This window comes from Phalacrocorax carbo, chromosome 4, assembly GCF_963921805.1.
Source record: "Phalacrocorax carbo chromosome 4, bPhaCar2.1, whole genome shotgun sequence".
In the NCBI taxonomy this organism is placed as follows: domain Eukaryota; kingdom Metazoa; phylum Chordata; class Aves; order Suliformes; family Phalacrocoracidae; genus Phalacrocorax; species Phalacrocorax carbo.
This window is the reverse complement of record NC_087516.1, coordinates 72,092,068-72,119,053: the sequence shown is the minus strand read 5'-3', so window position 1 is coordinate 72,119,053 and position 26,986 is coordinate 72,092,068. Positions and strand designations below refer to the sequence as shown.

At 36.9% G+C, this 26,986-nt stretch overlaps 1 long non-coding RNA gene across 1 annotated transcript in view; it reads left to right on the top strand.

Annotated features, from left to right (window-relative positions):
• Nucleotides 1–26,300, top strand: part of LOC135313290 (uncharacterized) — a 163,489-nt gene extending 137,189 nt beyond the window's left edge. Inside the window, exons 4-5 of the long non-coding RNA XR_010372909.1 lie at nucleotides 5,882–5,989; nucleotides 26,210–26,300. This is a non-coding gene — a long non-coding RNA (uncharacterized LOC135313290). The remainder of the gene's footprint in view (nucleotides 1–5,881; nucleotides 5,990–26,209) is intronic.
• Nucleotides 26,301–26,986: the final 686 nt, after the last annotated feature.

Here is a 26,986-nt window from a genome sequence, read left to right as displayed (position 1 = left end):
ATGCCAATAGTACTTAATGCATATTAACCTGACTCCAGCCACATAGATCCCTGAGATGCCAGGATGTCTAGTTCTGACTTTTTGTTTAGTTACTTGATTCCTACCTACTGTGGAGCAAACAAAAGCCACACTGAATCCCATATGTATTAATAACTTGACGTAAGAACGAGACCTCAAATTCATCTCATGCTCTGAGGGTGGATGCTAGGGTGATAACCTCCTAGCTTTAGGTAAACAAAAGGGAGGAAACTGCCCTTCCTCATAGAAGTGAACAAATATTACCTGAATAAGTATGTGTAGTTTTACAGTTAATTGAGAGAGTAATGTAATTACAGGCAGTAGCTTTAAAGTTGATATAAAGTATTAAATCAGCTATTTCATCAATGTGCTTGAGGAGCTACACAAATGATTGAAAGGAAATACTGGACAAGACTTGGCAAAAATCTCACTTTTTTGTTAAAAAAAAAAAAAAAAAAAAAAGAGAGAGAGAAGGACCTAAATGCATCTCTATCTTGAAATACAGGACAGATTTGCCAGATCCACTGCATGTAGTTGTTGTTACCTTTTTCATTGAAATGGTGCATATCAAGTATCTCTAAAACAAATAGAGATATCTCTGTATCTCACTTTCCCTAAAATAAATAGCTCTTAAGTTTAGATTCCTTGGTACAGATTTTGGTACTCAGCTTTGTCAAAGTACCAAAAACTGTATTAGCCTTTAACCTTAACTCTATGCCTGCTTACTCAGAAATAAAATGCAGCCATACTTAACACTCGTAAACTCTTCAAACTGATTGCAGCAGTGTAAGTATCATATAGTCTTGGTTACTTCATTTCTATTTCGGAGTCATTCCAGAGGTGTTATGTTGTTTGATGTTAGGATGTTACCATCACATCTTTATTTTCTTTTCTATATATTTTAAAAATTCTGCTACTTTGTTTCTTAATAAGGGTAATATGTCACCCAGATTCAACAATGCATCAGAAAACATCTATAAGGAAAAACAGTTCATGCTTTATCGGGTTGTCCTCCAAAAACGTAGTCTTGATGGTCCATACAGCAAAATAGTGTTAACTAAAAGAGAACCGTCAGGGTTTCAAACAAATAAAACTTAGAAGAAAATTTATGGTTTCATTTTATTTACATTCTATTTGCTTTAATGGAAATTATGATTATTTTTTTCAACCTGTTCGTAATAGTTAAATATTTTTGCTAAAAAAAAAAAAGGTTCAAATGTCGTTGTGTTTAATTTAAAGGAATGTTTAATTATTATTTTATGCTACAGAAATAGATGCATTCATCCAAAGTGCAGGGTCTTCTCCTGGTTTTCTAGTCCTTTTCCTGAGTTCAGAAGGTTTTGTTGTTATTGTTGGGGTATTTTTATCCTCTTGTGGAATTTATTTTGCATAATATTCCCACAAAGGCAATTATAGGTGCAGCCAAGATACTCCTATTCGATTACCTAAATATATTGACCTGCATCTGCCTCCTTGGTTAAGAATGTTTTCCAGTCCTGTAGTAATCTGTGGCTTTCATCTGAACCAGTTCAGACTTAACAGCACCTTTTGGAGGTGGAGGTGTTAGAACTGCACGCTGATTTCTAGAAGGGCTTTAGCACTGTCACAGAGGTGCTGTCATTTTTCTGCTCTAACATCAGTCTCTCCCACTTGTATATCCAACAGAACCGTTGGCCTTGGATCACAATATCCTGCTGAAAGCTTATGCCCTGCAATTCTTAGGGGAGAGCTGGTGACTTTGTCATTGGTTGGTTGTTGTTTTTTTTTCCTGGCTTCTTCACTTTCATTAGACCATACATTAGGTAAATAAAATTTGCATATGCCTGCTTTACCAAGCTTTTGTATTTTTGATATCAGTCATCAGTCATAATTACATATTATTCCCTCCACATATTATTTCTCTGATGTGATTTTGTGGCTTCTTTTACTTCAGTGCTAAAATTCTGGAAGAGGAGGAACAGGAATTGCTTCTTGTGGATCTCTAAAAGCACTTTTATTTAGCAAAAAATCATCACAAAAGCACATGTCTGGAGAACCAGGCAGTCAGTTTTTAATGCAAATATTAGATGCTATATTCATTTTGTGTTTTTCTGGAAACTCTATCAAAATGTCATGTACACATTGTCAGTTACATAAATGTGACTATCTTTATTAAATTTCTCCTTTCGTATGTAGAAAACAGATTGGTTGGTAGGATTTATTTAAATCTGCTCACATAGACAGGAATTAATTCTATTACCACTTTCAATTCTTCAGTTCTTTATTATTTGGGGTTTGTAGCATGGGTTTTTTTTGGGGGGGGATGACGACTAATAAGGCTGTAATTACATACCTCATCCTGTTTATCTTTTTATACATGCATTATCAATGCATTAATTTTCTATCAGTTGCCTAGTTCTTCCTCAGCATTACAAGACTTAATGGAAAAGAACATTAGTGGTCGAAAGTGGTTCTCAGAGAATGCTCAGACGCAAGTTTTCTAGACTTACTGACTTAAAATGACTTAACTGTTTAACTGATCCATTCTGTAGAATGAAAGGTACTTCATCATCACTTAAAACTCATTTATTTATACAAATGCAGACCAAATCTGTTACCTGTTGATGACTGTTAGTTGCCAGTTATCTGCTAGTATCTGTTTATTAGTTAACAGCTTTTTGTTTTTAGTGGTGTTTGCTGGTGCCCCATGGGATCACAGATATTTTTTGCCTCTTCAGAACTATAATATTCAATTCAGAGAAAGGAAAGCTTTCCAGCTTTACATAGGGAAACTTGGACTCTCTGCTTTCAGGTCCATTCTTCCATCACAAAACAAAGTGCCCAAGTCACTGTAGAAGAAATTAAAAATAATTTTTAAAAATACAGTTTTCCATTTCCCAAGCTCCTTTGCCTGCAGGGAAGATCGCCTAGCAACTAATTTATACCACACATTTTGATTGCTAAAAAGGATCAATTAAATACTTTAAGTCTTGAAATCTCATCAATGATTAGAGACGTGTGAGCCTTTTTCTCATTTCGATGCGTATTTTGGTAGTAGAGGTGACTGCCTTACATTTGGTCCAGCAAATTCAAGACAAAACTTTCTGCCAAAACCGCCATCATGCAGTAACTCTCAGTCGTTGAGCAGGCACAGTTACCAAGTGCTTTTCTTCACAGCATTTTATGTCACGTCCTTCAGACTGTCATTTAGGGGTCACAAAGTCTGCTGTTTGTGATGAGAAGCACAATCATGAAGCTAAAACACTGCATAGATTAATTTTCCCCTCTTTACAAATGGGCCAAGGCTAATGTCAGCCCTCTGAAGAAGCAGTAGTGTGCAGAGACATGGCTTGACACAATGGCAAGGAGAGACATCAGTCAACATCAAGTACTGTTTGTAGAATTTGAATAAATTCACCAATATGCGATGACTACAAAATGATCACATAAAATTCCTGAATATTTTAAAGTTTGGAGAATCATATTATCTGAAGGTTTATCTGAACTTCATGAATTATCACCTTCTATGGTGGATTAAATCCATACCCTGGTTCAAGACATTCAGACTGCAGGCTGAGCTAAATTTGTTTCCCCTGTCTTAATAATGCTATTTTTGTATATAGGGAGTTTTTAAATCTATATATAAGTATTAAGATGGAAAAGATTTCTACGTTTATGAAAACATTCTCTGAATGCTAACAAATGTGAACATAACAGGAGCAGTGTAAATGGAAACGTCTCCAATACTTTTCTGATTAACTTGGGTATCAGGCTAGATTTGTTAGCTATAAGTTTATAACAAGTTTTGAAACCTGTTTTTTTTTTTATTTGTAGCCAGTCATGGAGGTTATTTCCAATAAGAAGTCAGTTCAGGTTCAGTCCTTGTGGTGTATCAGTAAGATTTTTTTTGTGATTTATACTTATTTCTTCAAGCAATGGACCAAAATGATTGACTTAATTTAATTTAAATGAAGTTTTATGTCCTTTGGGCCAGGTTTGTAAATTTATTTAGATGTTTTAAAATGTGTAATGTCATTTGCTATCAATTAGTTAGTACTGCATGGATCCTAAATAATCAGGTCTACTAGTTTGCATCGTGCACCACTGAACTTCAAGACAATACAATGTAATGTCAGTTAGTTACAATAAATAACAAATGGCTTGCACCATTAATGTTGCCACATGGTAGTGTGGTCATCTTTAAAGAAAGGAATTAGAAAGTATATGTTTGTTCCTGATGAATGGAGACCTTTGCCACAATAAATTGTTCAGTGTTTGTTTTAAGGAGAGAGCTTTACTAGCAGCTACTCAGTAATAGTGATTTTCCAGAAGAAGCCCTGTGATTAAGTAAGGTTCCTACTAATTTTAAATAGCTCCTTTCAGTAGAATAAGGAATAATTTATGACAGCGAGGATAAACCATGTGTATTGTACAAGAAATTCATGTACGATTTAATTCAATCAATAAAGTAATTCATAACTGAATAACATCTTGTTTGTTGTGGGCACTGCAGAAAAGAATATAGCCAAAGCACCAAATAGCAGAGGCTCAACTACCCTCTGTCATATTAGTTTAATGAAGAATAATGTTAAACAGGTTTTCAGGACTGAGTTGTAGAAGTGTAAATCATAGCATGAAGACAAACTTGCGGAATACTACAGCAGAAAAAGCAACATATTTTTATATTATTTGAAGGGAAAGACTTAAATCCTTCCTTATTGTTTCTTCTTCATTCATTTTGACTTTTGCACAATGTTCTCTAGTATTGTGCTGACTTCTACACCTTGTCAGAGCCCTGCCTGATAAGAGAATATATATCAGTGAGAATCATGTTGTCTTAGTAGATTAAATCAGTTCTGCTCCTTTTTTTTCCCTTCTTCTAGTGTAGGGAACCTGGAAGAAAGTGGACCGGGTCCTATTCCTTCTCATATGCTTGTACTGGGTGGGGCAGGCAAACAGTTTTATGCAACTTTCAGGGTAAACCGCAGTTACAGGAAAGCGGAGACAGGTTAACTGCCAGGAACAGTGGAAAACAGGAGAGCTGTACCAGCAAATTTGAGACAGAATATTTAAGTAAATTCCACCTTCATGGAGAAACTCTGATACCAGTTATACTTCTAAAGACTATCGAAGATGGTGATGTATAATGTAGGTGAACTTCAAAGACAGCACAGATTGCTCAGGTGTTTCTAAGAGGACCATTTGACCATATAATCTGCTGGATGTTTTTCCTCTCGTAAGAGCAGATGAATAATACATTAGATTACTCTTACACATGATAACTCAGGAAAACTCTTACTCCATGAATATTGAGTTCTTCAACTTTACTGTATTTTGAAGTAAGTATTTCAGAGATTGTTTATAAAAAAATAATCATTTTATTCTTTCTTTATTTTGGTGTTCTTTTCTGTTCCCTGTATGAATGGTTAACAGACTAGAAGGAAATGTTGATGCTATCCATGGAAATGCTGTCCCTGTTGCCATTCATAAAGTGCAGTGGTGTTTTGACACACCATGTGTATGTGTATACATATATGTACATATATTTTGGTTCACGTGAACCAGTTTGGCAGTTTGCTAGCTTGCGCATTCAGTTTTGCTACACAGAACCTCAGATTTTCTCCAGAGTGTGTACTGCTTTAGAAAATGCATTTGGAAATCACAACCCCCCACTCTATTTAAGAAAGGAACAAATAAGAGATTGATTTCTAGATCTAGTCTCTCTCTGCATCTCTCTCTCACATAAATATATATATACACAGAGGTATATATTCATACATGTTTATGTACATCCCTGTCTGTAAATAACAAAAGTGTCCTTAGGTTCTTCTGTATACTTTTAGTAAGTGCTTTCTAAAACTAGATCTGTTTCATTTCTTTAAAGGCCTCATAAATGATCTGCAGTGATTCGTCTTCTACCTGATACGAGCACAATGTGAGCTTCCCCTTCCTTTACTTGACCTGCAGCTATACCTTCCTTGATCTGAGACAGGTAATCATTTCTCACTTTGCCTTGTACATAGTGGTTTCATTTCCTTGTATCATAATCCCTTCCTATGAATATTTATTCAATATTTCATTATCTCGTCTATAATCAAAGTGACAGTACATTTGGATGCTGAATGCTGAGGCGTGTAAAGATGCAGTCCCTGTGTAAATGGTGGAAATCCTAATTTTCTCTCAAATATTTATTCCAAATGTTTTCTAAGACAGAAGAGCAGAATAAAAGAATTTTAATTCCATAATGATACCACACATAGCTGAGACTGGTTACAAGAGGTCTAAATGTAAAAAGCTGCTTCTTTTCCTCAGTCTCACAGATGAGACTCCAGCTCCGCTGGGGCTTTCTGCTTCTGTCACTATGCAAAGAAGCCCTGGAACTGTTTAAACAAGGAGTCTTTTTGGTTTGTTTTTCCTTTTCCAAAGATCCATTTGCTGTGAGTCTATCTCCAGTAAGAATATAAATTGATGCTATATTTTTAAAGGAAAGTGGTCATTGTTATGGATTGTTTAATAATCACTGCTAAGTAGAAAACAAATAATAATAATAGGGAATCTGATTTGTGTCACACATGACACGGAAGCATTAGTCAAAGTAATTGTACGAATTCATTGCAAAATGCATTAATCATCCCTTGCTTCTACACATTAGCAAGATATCTACATGTGGATAAAAAGGCAATATTTGCTTGTGGTGTTCCAAGCTGCAAGATGTTAATAATTTATCTTTCTTTATGAGGAAAAAATGGAATAATTAAATAGCTAAGTGGACTTAACTCAAATTCTGACTGAAGAGAAGTATATGAGCTTCAGATTGGGTCCCAAGGTACATAGCTATCCAAACCATAAAATATGAAAACCAGGTTTTTGATCAAAAGCAAGCCCTCTTTTTCCCCTCTCCCCCTCCCTAAAATATGACATTGCACCATATAATTGCACAGGAAATTAAAACTCTTTTCACAGGTTTAATAATAGATGAGATATAGGCTTTGAAATAATTGTTTTTATTGAGCTCTGCCATTCTCTAGCACAGCATGCAAGCTGTGGCTCACAACTTGCACCTCTGTCAGCTCAGAGATGGATTAGCAGAAACAATACGGGGTTCCATTTGGAGACCACAGGAAGCAAACAGGTGCCAAAAGCGCAAGTCACTCTCCTCCCCTTTTTTTTTTTTTTTTTTTCTTCCATTACGAGTGCTTGTTTTTAATCACTTCAAACCATCTGGAATAAGTCCTTTGTAGAGTTGTACTTCACAGTACAACTTAGGTAGCTGCTGCTGCAGGTCAGTATCTTCTGGAAGCTCCTGACTATTTTCATACCCAATGGTTCATTCTGCTGTTCTTGCCAAAGGTGCCATTTTTAGATTCTGAGTGTCCTGACAAGGGACTGTGAGTTTAATGAGGTATAGACTCAGAATGTGACTTCAGGGAGAAAATAGCCCCACCTACTGAACTGTTGAGCTGTCACCCTGAATCTGGGCAGTTCAAATACTGCCTAACTTCATATCAGACTGACAAATACTGCATAATCAAACACAGATATACTTGAAATCCAAACCTATGACCGAACCTGGGGCTTTTGTCATCTCCACAGTATTACGATTTTCTAGCAGCAGGGTGGTGTTGAGTTATACCAGCCGTATTGTTTCAGCTTGTCATGCACTATGGTGTTTGGGTTTGCCTACACCTCCTCTTTTTCTGTTGGCTGAGTCTAGATATTGTTGGTGATGTACTCGGACAACACTCTGAAGGTTGTTTGACAGACTCTTGGGTGGGAGCAACAAGAGCTGGCTCTACATGCAAAGGCAGTTGGAACTTTTCATTCCTAAAGTTGTCTAGAAGCAGAATAGACTGTAAATTACAGGATGAAGTTCACATACTTTTGGGGAAGGAATTCCCAAAATTCCTGTTTTATGTTTTCAGAAACAATGACATTTGAAGACATTTTAATTTGATGACATTTTAAACCTGTTTCTTTGCTATGCTTTTATTTTTGGATTGCAAGTGGAAGCTGCTGGAAAGGGGATGTTATTTCAGAAGCAGAGAAAAAACAACTGGGAATGCCTTGTGAGCAAGAAGCAGAGGTCAGGCTGGCAGAGGTTGATGTTGCTTAGTAACCTTCAGCAGGGAAGCATTTAAACAAATTTTGCATACTTTGGGGCAAAGGAACGGTTTGCTTCTCCTTTAGTTTTTCATTTTTCATTGTCTATCAGAGTTCAAGGAGCATCTGGATGATGCTCTTAGTCATATGGTTTAGTTTTAGGTAGTCCTATGAGGAGCAGGGAGTTGGACTCGATGATTCTTATGGGTCCCTTCCAACTTGAGATATACTAGGATTCTATAATTGTTGTACTCTTAAAGTTATTTTTGCCTGGTGCTCGTTTGTGGTGTTTGTCAGCAGAATTCTGGTTTTCTTGCCTTTTTAGTAAAGGTGCAAGACAGAAAACAAAGAGCTGTTTCCTTAAAAAGTCATCAAAATTGTGTTTGTTTTATGATATCACTGTGCATCCATACAGTTGTCTGTACCCTTATCTCTTTTTATAAGACTCCAGTGGTATCATACACAAGGCAGCAATTGCATTTATCTCCTTCAAATGTTGCACCTGCTTTGTAAAACGTTTCACAACCTCATGACTCATTTCCTACGACAAGAATTGGAGGTGGCCACTACCAGAGAGAGCTCAGCATCCAGGTCCATGATTATTACAATGGCCAATAGTCATGTGTTAAAACTGAACAGAGAAACAGCATGATGCAGAGGAACTACTTACTCAAGGAGTAATAACAGCATATAGGAACTTGTGGCATGCAGTCATATTTTTGTCATACTTGGTATTCAGGATACACAATTAGAAAGGTTAGCCAATAATTGGTCAATATTTTAGTAAGGAAATAATTAATAATTTGTTGTAGCACCCAAAAGGTGTTATCAGGAGCTTGTATCATTCATATGTCTGTAACATGCTTGTAACCTCTCATGTACATGTATTAACACTTTTTAAAAACTTGTAAATTCACTTTTAGACATATTTTATATTTATTTAACATCAGTAGATATGCTGGAGTGAATAGAGCTGATATTTTCTATGAATAGTATGGAAGGTTATAGTACAGTAAAAATAGTTATCAGTGACAATTTTATGAGGACTGCAGGATTTCTCAGCGAAGAGAATTTACTGAACTATATGATTAGCATACATCCTTGTTGATTAAGGTGTTCAGGAAGGATGAATACAGAACAATTACTTTTAGACAAGCAATGTATGAGCAAACAGATAGGGAACAAACTCCCAAACTCTGGATCACTACCCTTCCTGAAGCTGCAACTCCAGAATTATGATTGGAATTGGGAAAGTAGAATCAGCTGGAAATTGTCAGTTTAGGATGTACCTATGGTACGGTCATAGCAATCACACGTTACGCTACATCACAGGCATGCATCAAGCATCAAAGAGCTCGGTAGTTAACCTGTTTCTGGGGTCAGTCTTACTGTCCATGCTGAATTTACTGCTGAGGACAGTTTGCACCTAAAATAGTATACATACATGCACATATATATATTTTTTTACGTATTCTCAGAAGAAGAAGAAAGGTCAATTATTAGAGAACTCTGATGGGGAGTAGAGTTGGCAGTCTCTAAGGATTTGGGACTTTTCAAATCTAAAAGAAAGCAAGACTTCAAGAAAAGCTACAGAAAAAGCAGGTATATAAATTAGCATACTGGTTTTGGTTTAGTATTTTAAACTGTTCTGATACTGATGCTTACTTTCAAGACTCCCATTTCTTTTCTAATCACTGCAGTCATTGTTTCCAGAGGGAGGGAAAGGAAGTCTGAGCTTAATTTATTCTTAGTGTTAGTACTGTAATCTTGTAATCTATAGGCGTATAGGGAAAAAGGGAATTGTGTGAATCTGGTGTAAGGTTATTAATGTGTGAGTATCTGGAAAAATGTGTGAAGATCCACAGGGAGCCACACCTATTTCCATATTTAGGGTGAGTGTGGCAGACCCTGAGTTAGATCATCTAAACTAATGTGGAGTGCTGATTTCTAGTGCTTGATTCTGCCATGCTTTAGCTGGCCGACAGTTATTTCCTTCCAAAGATAACATGTCTCAGAAATGATATTTTTTTTTTTAATCTTACTGAAGTGGGACATGGTATGATTTTATTTCAGTACAGTCTTATCTACATTCAGACAGAGCTCTGAGAATTTCTTCATGCTGTGTTAGTGTGTTTCAGTACATTTTAATACTATCTTAATAAGTGTACACCCCAGAATGGCTTTTCAAGAACCATAACATTAATAATTTGTAAGCTTAAATCATAAAAAAGAGTATGCGAAGTAGGGTGTGTTGGATCTCTCAACACAGACCTCTGAAAGTGTGCTGGTGTCTTGTGTCATCAGGACATTAAGGCAGACAAGCACAGGGATTTCTTTCCTCAAAAAAGTCACAAAGAAACTGATAAGGTTTTCTAAGCTGTGCACTCTGAGAATATTGTAGGTAACGTATAGAGAGTCAGGACTGACACAGCTGAATGAGTATCCAGCATCAGTTCAGTGGTGTGTGTCTATTCTCGGGAGGTGCAAATGTCAACCTAGCAAAGTAGTCTGTGAGGAGGTTGAGGTCAACTGCAATTATCTGCGCTCAGGACAGCTGACACCAGGGGCAGTTACTTCCTAGGCAGATTTCTGCTGTGAGAATTTGAGGCTGAATTTTGTATTTTCTTTCACGCTTTTGACTGGACATCTTTTGCAGAGTATTATATATTTCCAGCTGTGTGGACCTTCCATGACTTAAAGAATTATGACTGAAATTCATGGGACTTAGTACAAAAATGAATTGATGTTCTTGTCGTGGTTGAGCCCCATTCTGTTATGTTAATGTACTGTAATGTTACGTTAATGGATTTCTCTTCCACTCTGAAACCAGTTCAGGGATCACAACGTTAAATCAGTGTTTGGACATGGGCTATTGTTTCTTAAGCAATTTCTTTCACATGGATTTTGTCAAGTAATGCAACAGTAAGTGCAGATTTTTTCATTCCTATTTGATTCAAACAATAATCACGTGAATGGATGAAAGTGTTCTTTCACCCATTAAGAGAGAGTGGCTGATGAAAAGACCGAGCCTTTTGTGTCCCACGTGATGCAGACAGCTTGACTTAGCTGAATATTGACATCTGAGATGCCATTACACCAGGTTATGTGACAGGTAACAGCCCAGGCTCAGTCCACCAAACTCTCATAACCTATCCAGGGTCAGGTGACAGAAATGATGGGCTATGTAATAACCGAAGAAGGAGCTGCCTAGGAGGTGCCTATGTTTGTAGAAGGTTGCTGCTCAGAAATTCGATCAGAGCTTTTCCTTACCATTGTGATTTTACAGCCAGGTGCAGACCAAAATATGAGAGTCAACCATAATTTAATGCAATTGGTGCTGTGAATGCATCAGGTTGGAGACCGGGAGACAGGGCATGAATTGCCCACTGATAGAAGACAGCCATAAACACAATTTGTATGTAAACATGGCTTCATATAAATCATGTTTATGGCTGTCTTCTTTAGTGACCTCTTTGTTTGAAGAACTCAGCTCCAGAATGGACTAGTGCCCTGTTGCTTGACACTTCAAGGCAGCTCTGCAGGGAGCTTCCTGGTAAAGAATCATAGAGGTTGTCAACAGTCTATAAATGACTGACTGTATTTTTGTAGATGGTTCTGTAACATCCACCTTCCTTTGAGTGTGACTGTGGTTCCTGCCTCTTTTCCTGTATTTGCAACTTTTTGGCAATTATATTTGTTCTCACGTTCATAGAATCAACAGATATAGTTCAACAGCCTGCTGAATTAAAAACTTAAAATAAAAAAGATGTTGACTGTGACCTTTGAAAAGATCACACACCTGTATTTAAAAGAGGAAGATATTATAGCAAGTAAACTCCCATTAAAAATGGTTATACTTTGACATTCCAACCATGAAAGTCCCACCTTTATTGTAGTGTACACTGTACTAATACAAAATTAAAGGATGTCCCTCAAAGGAACCTTAAGCCCCACCTCAGAATAAACATTTCTAAAGCATTTATTATCTAACATAGAGATTTTGACCTGAAGTTCCCCAGTAAATACTGGTATGCTATGTATAGTGAAATGAAGGCAGGTAATTGATGCAAGGACTGCCAAAAGAAAGGTATTGGGCTCTGAATGTGACAGACCACCTCAATATAAATTTAAAAAAAGCATAAAAATGAAAGATAATTGAAGGTAATATATACTCCTAACTTGGAAATGTAAAAGTACGTGTGGTAGTCTGTCTTTCATTTATATTCCAGCCTCTTTAAATTGCCTTATTCTGGAATACCTACCTCAGTTACATTAACCCTGCAAGGTTTGTCAGAAATGAGCAAAGATGCTTTTTTCACTATATATCTCCAGATTGCCTGGTTTCAGGTAACACACAAAAAGGTAGTAAAAGCTACACCAATCATTCAAGGAATGAGTTGTAGCTTATCTTTCATTTCTTAAGCAGCAAACATGAGCGCAGATGCAGCAGAAGCCCCTGTGCTCATCCAGGGGGCCTCAAGCAGAGAATGCCCAAATGAAGGGAGGAAAGAAAGTTTAAATGTGTTGTACGAGGCTGGATGGTGCAGTCATTGACTGTATGTATAAACAGAGGCAGAGGTGTCAGCACCACTTATCTTCAGTGTGACAAGCTTTCACAGGTGCACAGAAATGCCCAGAGTTTTGACTGGTAATTTGACTTTCAGTGATAACTCAACCACCGTTTGTACCAAACAGATTTTGTGATGTAGACCCACATTCTGCACCTGTAATTGTGGAGTAACACCCTTAGTTGAGTGACATTGCTATAGATTTAGCCTTTGTAACTGTAAGCATAACTTTCTGAGCAGATGCAGATGATGATTATTTTTTCTGTTTTCTCTTTTCAAAATAGATAAACTAAAATTGAACAAGCTTAAATAAAATAACCCGACAAACAAGGACTAACATGAAATATGTATAGATGCAATTTTAAAGCATGTGTTGAACAATGAATTTAGCAAAAGGTTCATATAAGAGAAAGATGTTTAAGTTCTAATAGCTGGAAACTACAGATTCCAGTTTGGATAAATTCAGCCTGTAAATAAAGTTGAGATTTTCCCACAGTGACAGGAATTCAATGCTGCCCCAAACTCTGTAGAAAGTGTGTCAGACTCCTTGTTGGCTGATAGGTTTAAATCTTTAAAAGTCTAGAGATCGTTCTTAGCAGCGGTGGTGGAAGTCAGTCCAAAGCTGTGGTTTTAAAGTAAGAATCAGCTGACAAAAGCGCACAGCATTTGTTCACAGAAAGGCAAACCTGTGGGTGTGTGGGTGGGGTGTTGCAGGCATTTCAAGTGCTGATGGAATCATTTTTGTAGATACCATTCTGCTTATAGGGGAAACACATTTTCTGAGGGAAGGCATTCAGTTTTAGGTTTGACATGTTGCCATAGACGTTTTGATCTACCAAGTACCCCAATGGCACTTGTTGGGAGTTTTGTGTCCTGAGTCCATCAGGCAGGAGTAACTGGCTGAGCAGCTGTGGGAATAAGGATTTTGTAGCACCCTACAATAAGCTATTTTTTTCCTATCAGAGGTTTGAGTGTTTGAGTTTAGTATAGGTATATAAATCTATTATCAGTCTATGTACACAGTAACAGAATAACTTGTGTATCAGTATTTATTTTAAAAGTGAAAATCAGAGGAGAGAGTGTCTAGATTGTTGGTCTGTGCCTTTGACTTACATTGATTAATTTTTGCCACTAGAAATACACTTTAGAGTTAGCTGGATTTCCAGACGAAGCTTCATTTTTTTTCTTTCCTGTGAGTTATTAGCAAAGCAGTGTCTGTGTGGAACTTGAGCATTGTGTGGATAAGGTAGATGCTTTCCCTGTGCTAATTGTTTTTTTATGGCCATCTACCTCGTTTCCTTTTTTCTTTTGGGAGATGATGTTTCAACAACAAGCAAATGATTATTCTAAGATCATCAGACATGCCATGCCATTGTTGGCAACTGCCTAATGCTGTTCTCAATGCTATTTTTGAAAGTGTAGGTGGACAGAGGCAAAGGGCAAACTGCCTATTTCATGGGTAGGCAGGTGCTGCTGATTAGGATAAGGTCTAAAATGCTGGCCTTATCCCAGTTATTTTAACGTAGTTCTACAAGGGATGAAGCTGGTCCTGTATTTATTTTGTAACTGTTTCCCTGGAGACAATCTGTGTGAGCTGGCTCAGTTCTCAAGAACACATGCTAATAAATAAATAAATAAATCCATAATTAATGGGGCTGACTGATGTTGGCCTGGCTGCCACATGTGCCGTTCCTCTGAAGTGGTGATTTACAGTTCTTACAGACTCTGAGTGTTTGTTTTGGGGGCTCTTCAAGTGAGACTGTATACTGTAAATGATTTATAATGCTGTGGCCGTGATTATTTACTGAGAAACCAAATATACCGTGTAGGGATTACAACATGGTTGCTATTTCGCAGACAACAAGAAATTTTAAAATGAGGGATTGTTTTAGGATAAATACTGCAAAGTTTGTTCTTTTTCATATGTGCCTTGTAGCTGGTGCTACTGCACAGGCATTAGAATTATTCTTGTTTTGCAATACAGATAAAATAATGGTTTATAACTTAGTTCTCCTGTAGTCTATAACACCTGGTCATTTATACTGACAAATGCTGAGATATGATGTGACTCCGATTCTCCTTCCAAGTGTACTTTTGTAAATCAGGCACCCACCAAAGAAAGCACAGCTGCCATGATATGGAGCTGGTTCTTGTGGGAGGAAGGCAGGCAGGCGAAGAGTGGCTGAACATCTGTTAGTAATCTTGCAGGTAGCTAAATATCACCCAAAAGAAAGCTTAGATATAGTTACATTTTTTGTGATGGCAGTATGAGATAGGTAGTTTGCAATTGGGAATCAGCTCAGCTAATGCAATTACTAATTGTTCACTCCCATTTTAAAATTAAAAAGCAAACAGTTAAGAACAGTTATGGTGTTGATTTTGAGGAATTAGATCAAGGTTCCTCTAATTCAACTCCTAGACTTTGCAAAGCTTTTGTCTGTGAAACTGGGCAAATATTGTTTGTTTACTTGGTAGTCTTTGCTTCCTTTGTGTGCTTCCAACTTTGTCATTCAATAATTTTGGGATTAAATCACAGAATCACAGAATGGCAGGGGTTGGAAGGGACCTCTGGAGATCACTTTGTCCAACCTTCCTGGTTGAGCAGGCACACCCAGAGCAGGGGCACAGGACCACGTCCAGGCGGGGTTTGAATGTCTCCAGGGAAGGAGATTCCACAGCCTCCCTGGGGAGCCTGTGCCCCTGCTCTGGTACCCGCACAGGGAAGGTTTTTTTTCTCATGTTTAAGTGGAACTTCCTGTGTTCCAGCTTGTGCCCATTGCCCCTTGTCCTGTCATTGGGCACCACTGAAAAGAGTCCAGTTCCATTGTCCTGACACCCACCCTTCAGATATTTATAAGCTTTGATAAGATCCCCCCTCAGTCTTCTCTTCTCCAGGCTGAACAAACCCAGGTCTCTTGGCCTTTCCTCATAAGGGAGATGCTCCAGTCCCCTGAATATCTTGGTAGCTCTCTGCTGGACTTGCTCAAGCAGTTCCCGATCCTTCTTAAACTCGGGGGCCCAAAACTGGACACAGTACTCCAAATGCGGTCTCACTAGGGCAATAATAAATAATAAATAGAAGAATGTTCAACCTGTAGCATAGTCACTCTGCCACCTTCGTTTCCTGCCCTTTAGAAGCTAACGGCCTAAGCCTTCATTGCCAGGGTTTAGATTAAAAGTATCCCCATTTTGGTGAAGCCCGTGGTAAAAACATGCTTCTAGAAAACAGAAAATGTTATAATGAGAGAGGTTTCTATCAGGTTGTCTTTTCATGGGACTAACTATGCACACATTTACACATACAAAAGCTCAGGTAGATGTAGCGGATTTATAATGAGTGGTGTTCTCCGTGATTAAGACACTTACAATGCCTAACTTCTAGTTACAATAGCCTGATCGCCCTTGGGTGTTTTTATAATCAGCTCTGGGGGGATAGATGAGACACCACAACTATTCAGATCTGACCTTAATCTCAAACATTTGAAATCGCTATTAGGAAAAAGGCCCTTATTCTTTTTTCACTGACAATAAAGAGTAAAAAGGAGATGCCAGCTTCATCAGTAATCTTCCTGTGTGCCACTGGTCCACACATGTGGAATGGAGGTGCTGCATCCGTATGGCAAATTATCATACACGGCTGTTCTGTGTTTTGCCTGTGACGAAATAAATGAACAAGTGATACCCGTAATATAAATTTTAACTACGTTGTTGTGAAAGCAAGGAAGACAGTTGTTACTGGTTTCTTTGACCATTTTGTTTGTACTGAAGACAGTGCCTTAGGATGTGATTACAGATTTCCATTCCGCTCCAGTTTTATGAATTAAACAAAGCAGAGCAGAAACAAAACAAACATAAAACCTTGATAGACTGATAAAGGAAGTGTGTAGAACTGTAAATCACTCAGGACAGGATGGTAACTCTTTAAACTTCCTATTGACAATCTATTATATTTACATTTAAAGTGATTTTTTTAAACTCCCCACTTCTTTTCTGTAATCCACATTTATCACAATGTACAATAAAAGCAATCATGCTTTATTTCATAGTGTTTGTTAGAAACATACTAATTTATATTGAAAGCAGAAATTCTATTCCATCTAGAATAGCTGCTTATTTATTAATTCTGTATCACTAGGCAGACACCTCAAACAACTCTGTTCTTCAATTGGAAGTGAATCAATTTTTTTACAACATGATAGCAGGCAGGAAGGTTTCTATGATGGAGCACTTGCTGGTTAGGAAGGCAGATCTACTGCTACTGTAGCTAGAAAACTGTTTTAAATTCACCTTTTACAGTACCTTCAGTATATAAACCAATCAATGAATAATAAGTCATAATACCTTATATATATATTTTGATATTTCCTACTACAGCATGTCCATTAACCATAATAAAAATCTGTGTGACTGTCGTATCATTTAACTATACATGCAATAAGAAATCATGTAAGCTGGGCTGTGTTTTTCATAATAGAGGTGTAACTGCTAGCAATGTCTTTGGAACTTACTTTTTTCAGATTATCATGATAATGTACTTCAGTTTCATTGTTTTGGTTGTTACTATGATTTTAAACAACTTGAATTCTAAAAATGTTGAAAGTGTTTTAAAAATCTTTTTCCTTGCAGTTTATCTTGTATCTCTGGTGATGTACTAACTCTCTATCAATAGTGAAAGTTGTAATTAGCCTGTTATTGCACGGCTGTTCTGAAAATAAGCTCAAGTAATTTTTTAAAGATAGAAACACCCAACAACTTTTGCTAAGTGCATATCATCCTTACTGATTATTCGAAAAATATTAGTCTTAATTTTCATTGGGCAAAAAATGTTTTTATGCAGAAATTTATCTCCCACCATATGAAATCTGGTATTTTTAAGTGGTAGGCTTGCTTTCAGATCCAGTGAGTGTAAAATCTGAGCATTTACTGAGGCTTTATGTTTGAACCAGTGTAAAACAAAATGCTGAGCTGAAGAAGATTGATTTTCCTCTGGTTTTTGTGCCAAGCTGTGGAAAACCTTGATACCTTATTCTTTAAACAGAAAATAATAAATCAGTCACACAAAATTTACAGATGAGTCCGGGTTTACTCATAAAAGTTCACAATATAACTTTACTGGATAGTAAAAATCATGGACCCGATAGAGATATCCATTTTATGACGTGATAATTCCTTCTCTCCCTCCCAAACGATCGTGTCATGTGCTACCAGCAATAAATCTTCTCTCATCCTTTACTGTAAGAGAAAACTATCTTATCACTTTTCCCCATTATTATATTTCCTCTGTTCCAATAGTCCTAACCACCTTTTACCTTAGGTATTTCCCAATTAACGTACCTATTTAATCTCAGAGCTAGTCTTCTCTGCTTGCATTACCTTTGAAAATTGGTTTAGTTTTTTTTTCAGACCAGAAAAAGAATGCGTATTGCTGAAAGACTGACTATATGAGTTTGTCTAATATAGCATATTTTCATTTTGAGGCACTAGCATGCCTGTAACAACCCTGTTAATAATAACATTACATTCTTACCTAGTATTTCAGTACTGCAAAAATTTCAGAGTGAAGAAATGTTTTGTTTAGTTCAGGGTTTCCTAGCGGAAACAAGTTAGGTAATTGATAAATAATTCACTGATAGTGTGGAAATTATTACATATCCTGAGATTAATGGGGAGAATAAGAGCCTATTGTTGAAAAGATGATCTAAAATGGGGTCCAGCCTCTGGACACTGTTCCCTGTAAAATGATTTGATACTACTTCCAATTCTCATGTTCATTTTTGGCTATTAAATTACATTCCTCTAAAAATTTACTTACCCAGGTAAGGTGTTTTATATTACAGACATTATATTCAGTTAGAGGATCATGTTAGAGCAAGTAGAAGAATAAGCTTTTTATTTAACTGTGAGAATGAGAAAGCGTTTCTTGATACATTACCTCTCTTACAATGGGGTCTCTACAATGAAAATTAGGATCATGTCTCACTTCAGATTAATTTCAAGCTTAGAAGCACAGCTAAGTTTAGTCATATATTACGTCTAAAAATATGTAAGAAAATAGTAAGGTTCTACAAGTTCCTAGAAACCTGTGAGAAGGCTGTGATGTGGTACTGCCTGCGCAGGTAAGCACGCTGTGGTTGTTACAATCAACTTTCAAAACCTGTTTGGCAAAGTTTGTCCTCAAATGGTCTTTAAAAAAATCCTCTAAACTTTCAAAGAACTAAGGATAAAGATGGTTACTCTGATGATTGCATGCAACTGGGTGTTACAAGAAAAGAAGTTTGTAGAAAATGATGAGTTGTCGTGGCAGGGGTTGCTACTGGAGGCACACAGTAACGTGGTCTGAGAGCTGAGCTGTACAACATATGTGGAGAGGGAGTTACCAGCAAAGCTACAGATGAGGCTCTGCAGATTGTACTTAAGATTCTAAACACAAGATGTTTTATTGTGAAGAGTCCCATTACTGAGTGATAGGGCAATAAAATGGCAGATGAAATTCAAAATTGATACATGCAAAGTAATATTCTTGTGGAAAAGTAGTTTTAAGTTTAGAAAGAGTGGTGAGCTCTAAATTATCTGTTCCTATCAAAGATGAAATGGCAGTATGTTTGACAGCTGTGTGGAAGCATCAGCTCAGAAGCAAACAGAATTTTAAGAATGTTAGTCAAGGAATAAATACAGAAACAGAAACCACCCAATAGTTCCCATGAGATAATAACGCTTGAATATTGGGCATCTCTCCAGAGCCTATATTTTGAAGAATGAAAATTAAAAGTGTATAGAAAGAATTATAAGGGTTATCAAAGTGCAGAGCTGCTTTCACACAAGGAGAGCCTATTTGGACTAAGACTTTTCACCCTGGCGGGGGGGGGTAAGTCAATCAAGGTACATAGGGTGCGATACATGTTTCTAAAACATGACTGTTTAAAAAATAGTGACAGTGAAGTGATCACAATCCAAGTACTAAGCACATCAAATGAAACAACAGATTTAAAGCAAACAACAGGCTTATAAAACAACCAATTTGTTTAAAGAGAGTGAAGTATTTCTTCACACCAGATTGGCATTTACTTACACAATATGTTTTGACTGCAAAAGCTTTACAGGGGTTCAAAAAAACCCTGAACAAATCCACAGAAGAAGGCATTATCACCATCATTATCACATAGAAAAGAGGTGCTACCACACAGGTTTTGGAAAGCTGGGCAGGTTTTCTGAAATAAGTGTTATGGTTGGTTTTCTTTCTTTTTTCACACCCTCTTTAGGCATCGATTCTGGCCAGTCAGAGGTAGGACACAAGGCCACATGGACCTTTGTTCTAAACCTGTTTTATTGTTTGCACCTGATGAAATGCAAATAAATACTTCTTTGCCATTGTACTTTGAAAGCCTCTAACAAAAAATAAAGATAAATGGCAATCCTCAACAACAAATATGAAAAATGGCTAAGAAAATATGTGAAAATATTTGGTAATTTCCTGGTAAATATATCATACAAATCATAATGTTTCTCAGTTTCTAAACTTCCTCAAAGTATTTCTCTGTGTTCTGCCCCCCCCTTTTTTTAAAGGATTTAAAGTAGTCTATATCATGTTTCTGAATATAAATATATTTTGCTATTCATGTTGTTTGAAGTAAGCTTGGCTTATGAGCCTTCAGCATTAACTTCCAGAACAAAGGCGTATATAGGTAATTAGAAGAGAGAATGCTGTCATCCCTGATACCTCTGACTTTCCACGTGCAGTTTGTTCCATCTTCCTACCACAACTGTCCATAATACAATTTCAGAGGGGACACAAAACCGAAAGCCGTTTTCCGCTGATAAAAATGAGCAATGCTACTTTCAGGATGGGAAACCAGGTAACTGGAGAACAGATCTGAAATAGTTTCATTGGCTATCTCTTACCCAATTTTGGCAGATGACTGATTTTTTTTCTTGTTCTATTTCACTTTAACTTCCTCTGACGTTTTGGTTTTTTTTTTTCTAAAGATTACTGACTTGTGTCTTAATACTCCATTATACTGTAGTCTCAGGAGTCAAAGGAGTCAATGACTGCTGGAGGTGTCCAGAGCTGCTTCAAAGTTACTCAGAAAGTGGCAAGATTAAATCTGCAGGGAGAAATAAAGACCATTTTTGCCATAAGACATTTGCTAAGCCTTCTCTACTTTAGTACATAATTCATTTTATTATCTTACACGTTGAAATTTGTGGACTATGAATTCCTGAATCTTGCATGACAGAATAAGTTCTTGTTCAATACTCAAATCTTGTTCAGACACGTTTCTTTGAACCGAGCAGCTGAATTAGGACTTAAACATCTTTTTCATTAGGTGAAAATGTCACTTCTCAGTTCTTAGATAGGAAGTACATTTGGTAGCAAATGTTAATAGGCAGGAAGAAGCTCTTGGCTTTTGTAGTTACACTGCATTTCTTCATATCCAAATGTTACAGAGTTAGAGATGTTGCCTGCCAAAACTCCTGGAGTTAGTGTTCTTCAGTTGTCCTTTACTTCGATTGACATATGTTGGAAAGTCTATAAATAAATAATTGAGGTTCTTTGCAAGGTTCATTTACTGTTAAGACCAATATATGCCTTGCCAGAAAGTTTGAGTAGTAGGTTGCTTTCACTCTAAGTTATTCTGAGCTATTGAAATATATTGATAGGAACTTTCTCTCCACTGCTGTCCTCAAGCATACTGCTTCTGTTCTGCGTCTCAAAGAACAATAAACGATGGAAAGGGTGTCTTTTGTGCAAAATACTTAAACTGTTCTTGATGCATTATTTATATAGGCTAATCTTTCTAAATCAAAATATTGAAGCATTTAGTGGTGCACTCTAAAATTTTTATCAATTGTTACCTTTGCTTAATGTTTTTAGCTTAAGACAGTTATGAACACAGGGATTGCTGATGAGGCAAAATTTGAGGTGCTTATTCTTTTAAGATGCATGAATTGCTTACAAACCATATTTTTGATTATGCTACTAAGGGTCACACATAGAAAGTTGTAAACGTGATTTACACAGAAATGAGCAATCATGTTGATTCACTCATTTAAAACTTGTTCAGCAAAAGACAGTTTTCAGCAGGAAGATGAAAAAGGGAAATTATATACAATGAGGCTTATTACCATCAGCTTCTTAACCCTTTCAGTGCAATAACTAATGGAAGTGCACTCTTAGTGAATTTTATTATCTAGGTTTTCTGGTAGAATGAATCCAAATGATTAGTCAAGGAGGTCAGTCTTTTTGGTTGACAGGAGCTGGAACCTGTCTCATCATCTCCTATTATTAGTGGTTTCTGTGTCACCTTTTGCCATTGATTGTCAGATCTTTTTACAGTGTGGAAGCCTACATAGCACTTAATAGATCTACAGGTCTAAGAAGAATATAGAAAGATATATTCAATGTATTGGTTTTACTTTTTATTTCAGTATTTTATTTTTAATCTTTCGAGGACACAGTGAGCAGTGCCACACAGACATGAGCTACACGTATAAAATAACTCTCATTTTCTCATAATTTTTTTTCACAGGAGCTACACGTTTTTCATTGGTTCGTAAAACAGTTTGCAGCAGTATATCTATACCCTATCTATTACTGAAGCAATAGCTGAAATTGGTTTTGGATTAGGATTTATTTGAGGCATTGAAGGATAAATGTTTGATTAAGGGGAAATGGTGTGAAAGAGCACTCTGTTGGCATCTGTTGACTTCACTTGGTTTATACCTGCTTACCAGCTGAATGCTGTAGGACATGGTGCAGGGTTTCCTCTGTCTCCCTTCACCTCTCTTTATATACACATAGCCAGTTATGCTGGCTGATGCAGTGAAGTAGGAGGAGAGCAGAAATGTGACTCCATCCACTCCTCAACCATTATCTCTTTGCCTGGAGGAGGCAGGGAATAGAAAAGGCTCGAAAACCCCACAATAATAAGTGTGTATTTTGGGGCAACTGTGAAAACAAGATACAGTTCTCCCTTCTCTTGATGTTGTAATCCCGTCAGCTTTCGTTCGCTCTTTTAGAGTTGTAGCTCTATGTAGATATATGCCAAAATGTATTTAAATAAGCCATTCATTTCCTGTCTTGTAGAACTTCTTTCCAGGTACAATTCTTACTATCTTTTTATATTGTAAAATTTACACTTTAAATGAGGCTGCTAAGAGAAATGCTACAGTGTCTCATAGATGAAGAAAGAATTATTCATAGGAATAAATTCATTTCTCAGCTACTAAAGCTGAATAGCCCCTATCTGTGTGTTCTGTCATTGTTTAAATACTGTTCCTTTCAGATGAACTACTTGATTGCAAGTGGTTCAGAATGTGCCAAAGTTGTTAAAATACATTTTCACTTGAGTATGAACTTTCCAATAATAATCACTTTTGAAGAAAGAAAACAAGAGAAATGGAAGCCACAAGAGAGTGAAAAAATGACAGTAAATATATCTATCCCATCATTTCTTCATTTATGCCTTCAGTTAGTCAGCTTTATTTATAACATCTGCTGGTTTGTTAAGTGCATGATGTTGTCCTGTAACGTAGCATGTTGAGTGAGTTTATCAGTAAACTCTGAACCATCGTTGTTAACATTCTCCATGAACAAAAGAGCAGCCTTGATAAGTGTCTGTCTCCTCTGAATTTGCACACTAGTGTTCTTCAAACTGAAAACTCATTTGACTAGGCTGCGTGTTCCTGATAAACACAGCAAGTTCTAACAATGTAATATGTCACAAGTAAATATTCTGTAGCTGGAAACAAACAAATGAACAAACAGAAACCACCCAAGCAACTCTCCCCACCACCTCCCCTCCTTCACCCAAAAGCTTATCTATGACAGGAACAAATGCTTTGAAAAAGGCGAGTCAGTAAGTCCTCCAGCTCTCTCCTCAGAAGTAAGAAATAAGTACAAAATGATAAATCCAGATGTTTGGCGATGGACTAAAGATTATTTTATATTAGTATAAATATCAAGGTTAGTATAAAAATCAGAAGTTTTTTGTGATTCTGTTGTACTACTGTGGGGTTGTCTGCTCCTGTTGACACGTCTAAATATGGTGAAGAAAAGAACACCATGTGCTCACCAGGAAGGGATAGTGAAACTTATAATTCCTCTTTGTCCTTCATACACTCAGCCTGCTGACCTGGGAAGTCTTTAATGAATATTACAAATTACTCTGCCTTCTCCCCAGAGCAGATACATTATCTCATGGTGCTTCCCAGTGTTTCTACTTGGGCGCTCTAATTCCGTATTGCTCTTTCTTCGGGTTTTGACCCCAAGACAAAGGCACTACATTAAATCTATGTTCAGCATCAAGAATCCTTTACATTTTGACAGAAGTTACATCTTTATTAGTGACATAAACATGAAACCATAACGATTAGTACCTAGTCTATCACTTTATTATCTGCTCAAAGCATGGAGTTGCATTTGATGCTGTTATTAGAGCTTTGTGTAATACAGTATAAGGAGAAGATGTATAATCAAGTGTTAGCCAAAGTTTGTACTCTACTAAACAGATAAACTGGCTGTTGAAATTTTGGAAATACTAGAAAATTTAAAGTAATTGTTCTCCTTCCATTAAAAAAATACGTCAATTTAGCTCTATCTTGCATAAGGTCTTCACTTTAAAGAAGAAAAAAAACCCCTCTTAACACTTTTGGGTTTTTTTCCTACTATATATGTGACTAAACATGAAAACAAAGTGATTGATAAAAACCTAGTTGTTATTTAACACTTATAAAAAGCTCTGAACACCTGTATTAATCTCTGCAGGTGCTTAGTCATTATTCTGAGGTAAGCTATGATGAAATGAAAGTGAGCGAGTATTCAGTCTGATCTGCCTGTGCAGATCCAAGAAATACTATTACCAATCCCCATTCATGGTAAGAAGAAAGGGAAAAAAGCTGATTTAGGACTCTCAGGTCTGATATACAGGGAAAAAAACCGATTGAATACAATAGATTAGGGTTTTTATACCAGATACTTTATTGCAGAAGGGTGTAAATAAGTTAATAAATATGCCATTTTGTCAGAAATACTGATTACAAATAAGCAAAAAGTAGATGTCCGAGACACCTCTAAGAGTTATTCCATGTCGGTTACTATAGAGGAGCACAATGAAATGATTTCATACACATACCTCCTATGAACTCCCATGTGCAAACAGATTTTCTCACATGATAAGAAAGTCGTCTTCATTCCACGGAGCTGAGGGGGGACGAGGAAGGTCCCTTAAAAGCCCAGAAGAGTTCTCATACATCAAAGCTGTTCATTTTACAGCTCAGTTTTTTAGATAATTTAATGCTTTGGAAATCACACAGAAGTTTTGACTGACGATGTGGCATTAAACTACGTTTTAAGTGCCAACAGAAGATGCGGCAACATCATTACCTTGAATTAAAGAGCAAGAAGAGCATTCTACTGAGAGCATTATGGTACCTATAGGAAGGAAATAATTCATGAGTGTTCTTCATGAAATTAGCTTTTTACCTCAGTTCTAGAATAAATGATAAAATTGTCTACAGATTCTGTCCTAAATCAGTAGAAACCTGCCCCTCCTAAATCTCAATAACTGTCTAGGGTAATCTTCAACAGCTGGGTGCCATTAGAGTTTTTACTAATGGTTATAATGTAGAGTCCTCTAACCCAGAGCTTATTGCTACTTATCTAACAGGGGCTTGAAATGAGGTGACATAGTAATGAGTTGATACAAATTACTTTTATAACTTTCACATGGCTTCTAGGCAGAGGCAACCAATCTAAGAAAAGCTATTGTCTGCTTTTTTGAGATAATCGTAATGTGTTCCATTTGATTGAATACAGCTGTTTGTTAAAATATTAGAAGAAAATGTGACAGTGGTTTCCATTCTCTACCTCCCCTTACTTGCTCTGGTTAGACAAAATGACTTACCTAGCTTTACCAAAATAATGATACTTATTTTGCTGATGACAGCAAAACAGACGTCTGGATGGTGCATGAGCATTTGCTGTTATAACAGCCTAACTATTAGAATAATTTGCAGCTCTGTGTGTTACCTAATGCCAATTGGTGTGACTTTACTTAGGGCACATCAGTTCATAATTAAAGAGTATACCTGCAGACATTTTATACTTCCTGACACAGCAAAGTACTGTCATAAGCACAGTGAAGACTATGCGCTTGATTCCTCCCTCATTTAAATTGGTGGGAAGGAAGATTGGAATGGTGCAGTTGGATTATCTGAAAGCAGATGCTGTACACGACAAGCCCTTTAGACTGTCATCTTTGCAGAAAGAATTTGACAAGCAAGCAAGTTTTACATATGCAAGGAGTCGCTGTAAAAGAAGCACAAGATACTCTTTCAGTTTTGCGGACTTGTAAAATTTACTATTTGTGCTAGACTGAGTGAATATTTATTCAGTATATTTAGCTGCTTTCTCTTCTTACGAACAGACTATAGCTTCCCACTGAATTATTATTTGATGATTCTTTTTCTCTGAATGTTTTTTTTTTTAAACTTACATGAGTTGATCTCAAGAATGTTTCTTCTGCTATTTGATACTTTTCCGTCAGTGTGAAGTATCAGATCAGATAAAACATGAGAAGAGACTGTGTTGAATATGGGACTGACTGCACGTGTAAGCACTTCCAGTGTGGATCTTCTCACCATCAGGTAATAATTTAACATCTATGAAGAATTGTTCTTGTATAGAATCGTGATGATGCGATCTTTTTACTGTTACTGTACGGGGCCATAGAGCGCCCTGTGGATGAGCAGTAACATCACTCTATGTAAGAATGTATCACTGAGAGGTAGTTGGAACCTTAAATGATTGAAAACTTCTAAAAACACAGAAAGGACTGTTATTTGTTTGCTTCTTTCATAATATAAGTATCTCTATTTTAGATATTCATCTCCATATTAAACTACCCTGTTATGAATTACAGACCGACCCATTAACAAATTAATTGCTAAATTGGAAGAAGCAGCACACAAACTAAGAGGGGCTGCAGTTTGTAATGTGTGTGATCAGTGTTTAAAGAATTAGCTCAGACAAGTTTTATCCACACCATATGGACTTTCATGGGGCTCTGAAGGATACTGGATCACGTTGGTGATTGTTCACTTCAAGTTAATTTCCTAATTTCATGTGCCTGTGTCTGGCATCCAACCAGACAACATGAGGGTAAGCACATATAGGATAGCAGTGGGTTGGATCCCTCTTCACAGAGCACATGGAGCAACACAAAGGCTCATACAGCTGCAGTCCTCCACCTGTCATTCTTTCTGGACACATTATAAAAGTGCATTTGCACTTTCTAAGTGTGCCTGAAGTTGGGAAATGTGAT